Source organism: Myodes glareolus, chromosome 12 (assembly GCF_982192425.1).
Source record: "Myodes glareolus chromosome 12, mMyoGla1.1, whole genome shotgun sequence".
Lineage (NCBI taxonomy): Eukaryota > Metazoa > Chordata > Mammalia > Rodentia > Cricetidae > Myodes > Myodes glareolus.
Window position 1 is genome coordinate 16,679,119 of NC_142037.1, and position 6,826 is coordinate 16,685,944.

Genomic DNA, 6,826 nt, shown 5'->3' on the forward strand with positions numbered 1-6,826 from the left:
AAGGCCTTCATTTCCTTCTGAAACACATCCCATGAGACAGCCCCAGGTGTTTCACAGCCGCTCTCAGCAGGAATGGGTATCCTTATATCTGTTGAAACCCATGGCTCAGGAGGAATACCTGGCCCTGACCTACTGTGCTCTGAATGACACAGCAGCTGCTCCTCCACAGGTGGCAGAGCACAACCCCCTTACAGTGAGACAAAGCCCTTCCTGTCAGTTCTGTTGTGTTGCTGTAGAAACAGCCTTTTAATGCTTTCATTAAGGAAAAACTTGACCTGAGATTAGTTAGTTCTTCCCTTGGCATTCATGTGTCTCTGTGGAATACTGCAGGACAATCTAGTAGTGAGAAGAAAACGACTTTAGGTGCACATTTTAGTGAAGTATGTCCTGGGGTAGTTCTGAGCCCTTATGACCTCTAAAGCATAGATCAATGGTTCTCAACCTTCCTAATGCCTTGGCCCTTAAGTACAGTTCATTAGGTTGTGGTGATCCCCAGCCACAAAATTATGTTTTTGCTACTTCATAACTGAAATTTCGCTACTATTAGCAATCATAATGCAAACATCTGATATTCAGGATATCTTTTGCTACCCCATAAACTTGGTGTGTGTGTCACTTTGGTAGCCAATTTCATCATCTTGGAGTATATGTCCAGAAGTAGGACACACAGTGGTACGGCCTTTGATTTTCTGAAGCATGTACATGCTCTCCGTACAGGTTCTATTTATTTACACCCCATCAACATTCCTGAGTCCCTTTGCCATACATCTTTATCAACACTTCTTTGACATAGTGAGTGGTCTGGTGTCTAATCTGTGTTTTGTTTTACATTGCACCAATGGCTAATGACATTGACCATTCCTCATCTGCTTCTTGACTATTTGTGTTTCTTCTCTGTTCTGTTCAGATCTTTAGTCTGTTATAAACTTCTTTTTTACATATTCATATTAACCCTAGACAAATGAATATTTGAATTTAATTTCTCCCACTCTTTAATTGTCTCTTCACTCAGATTGTTTTATTTCTCTGCACAACCTTTTAAATCTAATATTATTCATCTTTCATTTTTTGCATGAAATCATATTTCAATTTCCTGAATGACTACTTTATAACCTTGATTTAGGACTTGATTTAGGACTCTTATTGTATAATTTTCATCAAACTAAGGACAAGTAGGATAATAACATTCCACAAATCTATGCATTATTGATGTTTCTGTTGGTAAAGTTCTTGGAACAGTATGAGTATGACTAAGTTATGGCCTACAGAAGGGACAATGCTAAGGAATCTTCAATAATACTGTCACCATTGTCTCCCTATTGAAAGGTATTTAGTGCCCATGTCCCTGGCTTGTATATAATGCATACAATCAAATAGATATGAGTACCAATAAGCACACAGTATATGCCTTCCAGAGATGATTCACAAAAAATAGAAATCAAAAATAGCTTAGTCAATTGCAGTTATCTGTCTGTAGAATTCTTGCTGTCAGTGCAGACTCCTTAGTTTCATCATGTTTTCAATAACCTTGTAAATTGAATTTTATAGAGTTTTTGTGTCTTTATTTGATTTGATAACTGTACAAAATATATGATGTTAACAGTTTATAGCTAACTTTACTTGTTTTGTGTATTTTTAGGAGCCTAGAGCAGTGGTCTCTTACAAGAGAATCTTTACCTCTCTTAGTTTTGAGAGGTGCTAATGCAACTGTTCCTCGGATTCATGGCAGAAACTGGTCATATTCTCACAAACTCCACCTCACAAACAATGGTTTTGACCACCAGTTATCAATGGGTACATTGATATTTATAGATAACTATATATTTACTCATTTTCGAATACTCTGGTATACTTTATGAGGGCCTGTACATTTTGGACATTAAACTAGTAACATTAATAATATTAAGCTTCTGGTATCAAGAGTGCCAAGTACTGACTGAGAAACAGGAAGCACAGGGTACTGTTCAGAGTTTAAAGGACAGGAATGGGTGTGTATATACATTAGTGGGAGAACAGATGTGCAAGGGCTGCCTTGAAAGTGATGACTGGTCACTCTCTCCAGGAGACAATCAAATAGATATGAGTTATCTATTTGATAACTCATAGGAGACAGAAAACATATCAATTATTAATGAATGAATAGGATAACCAAGGCAAGATGGGAGAGATGAGGTGGCATCAAAGCACGGGACATAGTCTCTGGTTCCAGGGGACATGTCTCTAAAAAAGAGATTTGAGCGTTTTCTTAGATCACAAAGTTGATAAAATTATCATAAATAGAGGTAGGATAGGCATCACATTCAGGTACTGCGGGACTTAAGGAGTCCTATTTCCCTACACTTCAAAGAGCTGACAAAGGGGAATGCCTACTGTTGGGTGCATCCTTCCTGTGCCCCACTCAGACCACAGGCACCTGTTTCCCTCCTCTGTTGTGTACAACTTAAGATCCAGAGTGGATTAGCACATTCAGGAGACTAGCATGCTGCAGTAGAGAGGAACCACTAGAGAGAGGCACCCTTTATGTTGTTGATAAATAAAACTTCACTCCAGGCTTCCAAATACCCTCCCCAGTCACATCCTAACCCCAATAGCCAATGGAATTTTCCTGAAAAGTGTTTGTCTTGCTTAATACAACAGCCAGATTTTTTTTTTGAAAATCACATAAAGTAACAAGTACTTAGGAGAACTCTCTTGGTGTTGGCATAAGCAAACAAAGACAAGAAAACAAAGCCCACAAAACTTCAGCCCCTACCTCCTACTAAGGGCAGGTGGCCTATTGAAATTAAGAGAGTAAAGTTGACTCAAAGTATCCAAGATGTTCTGTTCCTTGGTTTCACTGTGACAGCCCCTCAGACTTGAGCATACCCTCTTGGATTACAAGTGCAAAAAACTGTGAATTTTTCTAGGAGGAACCCTAGAGTCTCCGTGGCCCAGACAGAAGGCCACTTGCCCTTCCTTCAGGGCAGCTCTGGACCAGAACTGCATGTACCAATGCAGCATCTTTTTTTTAAGTAATTTTATTAAATACAAAAGTTTCCATTTCTGCCCCTCCTCCCAACACCCTCCCACTCCCCCCACACCCTCTCCTCCTCCCTCTTCGTCCCTAAGGGCAGTCAGGGTTTCCTGCCCTGTGGGAAGTTCAAGTTCCTCCCCCTTCCCTCCAGGTACAGGAAGGTGAGTATCCAAACAGACTGGATCCCCAAAATCCAGTACATGCAGAGGAAACAAATCCCAGTGTCATTGTCAATGGCTTTTCAGAAAGACTCCAGGCCAGCCACATTCAGAGAATCTGGCCACATTCAGAGAATCTGGTTGGATCACGTCTTCGTTTAGTCCCAGTCTAAATGACCTTGGTAAGCTCTCATTAGATCCGTCCCCTTGTATCAGTGGGTGATAGCATTCCTCGCAGTCCTTATTTCCTTTTTCATTTTCTTCGTCCTTCTGCTCCTCATTTGAACCTTAGGGGCACAGTCCGGTGCTCCAATGTGGGTCTCCGTCTGTATCGCCATCCATCGCCAGATGAAGGATCTATGGTGATAAGCAAAATATTCATCAGTATGGTTATGGGCCAAGGCCGGTTCAGGCACCCTCTCCTCTGTCCAGAGAACAATCTGGGGATCTCTCCTTGGACCTGGGATCCCATATATAATCAAGTCTCCTGTAAACCCTAATATGACTCCCTTAGTTGAAATATATTCTTCCCTGATCCCATATTCATCCTTCCTCCCTCCCCCCCATCCCGGTCCACTGAGCTTTCCCCATTCCTCCCTTACTTCCTTCTCTCTAACTGTCTCTCCTTCCAACAACACTCCCACCCCCCCTCATGCACCCGAGCTTACCTGGGACTCTTGTCTATTTCCTACTTCCTGGCGGATAGCTAAATAAACTTCATCAGGTTCATCTTCTTATTTAGCTTCTCTAGGTTCACGAATAATAGGCTCAAAGACCTTTAACTATGGTTAGAATCCACTTGTGAGTGAATACATACCATGTTCCTCTTTTTGGGTCTGGCTTACCTCACTCAGTAAAGCGTTTTCTATTTCCATCCATTTGCATGCAAAAGTCAAGATGTCATTGTTTTTTACCGCTGAGTAAAACTCTAATGTGTATATGTTCCACACCTTTATTAACCATTCATCTATTGAGGGGAACCTAGGCTGCTTCCAGGTTCAGGCTATTACAAATAGTACTGCTATGAACATAGTTGAACAAATGCTTTTGTAGTATGTTAGGGAATCTCTAGGGTATATTCCCAAGAGTGGAATTGCTGGGTCCTGAGGGAGGTTGACTCCCAGTTTCCTGAGAAACCGCCACACTGATTTTCACAGTGGCTGCACAAGTTTGCATTCCCACCAACAATGGATGAGTGTTCCCCTCATTCCACATCCTCTCCAGCATAGGCTATCAGTGGTGTTTTTGAGTTTGGCTATTCTGACAGGTCTAAGATGATATCTCAAAGTTGTTTTGATTTGCATTTCCCTAATCGCTAAGGAGGTTGAGCATGACCTTAAGTGCCTTTTGGCCATTCGAAGTTCATCTGTTGTGAATTCTCTGTTCAGGTCAGTACCCCATTTTTTAATTGGGTTAATTAGGGTTTTAGGGAACCTGACCTAGTACCAGAAGATCCAATACAGAGCAGTTGAAGGAAAAGATGGGCAGACGCCAAGGCAAGAACTCCTTCAACAATCTAAAAAACAACATGAAATAACCAGATCCCAACGACCCTACAACAGAAGGACTTGAACCTCTTAATTCAGAAGAATTGGGAAAAAATGCCATGATGAAAGCAATAGAGTCCCTTAAACAGGATATGAATAATTCCCTTAAAGAACTGGATGAGAAGTATAACAAAAGGATTGAAGAAATGAGTAAAGAAATGGACGAGAAGTATAACAAAAGTTTGAAGAAATGAGTAAATCCGTGAATGATACATTGGGAAACCAAGAAAAAACAATCAAACAGGTAATGGAAACAGTTCAAGAATTGAAAACTGAAATGGAGGCAATGAAGAAAACACAAAACGAGGGCCGGCTGGATATGGAAAATCTAGGTAAACGAACAGAGACTACAGAATCAAGCATAACCAATAGGATACAAGAGATGGAGGAACGAATCTCAGAGTCTGAAGATACCATAGAGAAAATAAATGCTCAGATCAAAGAAAACAGCAAATCCAACAAATTCTCATCACAAAACATTCAAAATCTGGGACACAATAAAAAAACCAAATCTAAGAATAATAGGGATTGAAGAAGGAGAAGAACTGCAGATCAAAGGCCCAGAAAATATATTCAACAAAATTATAGAAGAAAACTTTCTCAACCTAAAGAATGATATTCCTATGAACGGTCAAGAAGCATACAGCACACCGAATAGACTTGATCAAAAAAAAATCCCCTCGCCATATAATAATCAAAACACAAAACATACAGATTAAAGAAAGAATATTAAGAGCTGCAATGGAAAAAGGTCAAGTAACATATAAAGGTAAACCTATCAGACTTACACCAGACTTCTCTATGGAAACCATGAAACCCAGAAGGTCCTGGATAGAGGTACTGCAGAAACTAAGAGACCATGGATGCAAACCCAGACTACTATACCCAGCCAAGCTATCATTCACTATCAATGGAGAAAACAAAATATTCCAGGATAAGAACAAATTTAAACAATTCATAGCCACAAACCCAGCCTTACAGAAAGTAATAGGAGGAAAATCACAACCCAAGGAATCCAACATTGCCAACACTGCCTACAATAGCTCAGACATCTAGCGACCCTTCACGAGCTTAACTCAAAGAAGGGACACATACAAACTCTATTAAACAAATAAACAAAAAATAATAATAACCGGAGTCAACAGCAACTGGTCATTAATATTACTTAATATTAATGGACTCAATTCACCTATAAAAAGGCACAGACTAAGAGATTGGATACGAAAAGAGGATCCAACATTCTGCTGTTTACAAGAAACACACCTCAAACACAAAGACAGACATCTACTCAGAATAAAGGGTTGGGAAAAGGTTTTTCAAGCAAACGGACCTAAGAAACAAGCAGGTGTAGCCATTCTAATTTCCAAGAAAATTGACTTCAAACTAAAATCAATCAGAAGAGATGGAGACGGACATTTTATACTCATAACAGGAACAATTCACCAGGAGGAAGTCTCAATCCTGAATATCTATGCCCCTAATATAAAGCCTCCTACTTATGTAAAAGAAACACTTCTAGAACTCAAGGCAGTCATCAATCCACAGACACTAATAGTAGGAGACTTCAACACTCCTCTCTCACCAATGGACAGGTCAATCAGACAGAAACCTAGCAGAGAAATAAGAGAAATGTTGGAGGTATTGAATCAAATGGACTTAACAGACATCTATAGACCATTTCACCCAAATCGGAAAGAATATACCTTCTTCTCTGCTGCTCATGTAACCTTCTCGAAAATTGGCCACATACTGGGTAACAAAGCAAACTTCCACAGATACAAAAAAAATATTAGTAACCACCTGTGTCTTGTCAGACCACCATGGATTAAAGTTAGAATTCAACAACAGTGCTACCCCCAGGAAGCCAACAAATTCATGGAAGTTGAACAGTCAACTACTGAATCACCCCTGGGTCAAGGAAGAAATTAAACTCTTCCTTGAATTTAATGAAAATAAAGACACAACATACTCAAACCTATGGAACACTATGAAAGCAGTGCTAAGAGGAAAGTTCATAGCACTAAGTGCCCAATTAAGGAGAACGGAGAAAGCGCACATTGGAGACTTAACAGCACACTTGAAAGCTCTAGAAAAAAAGAAGCTGATTC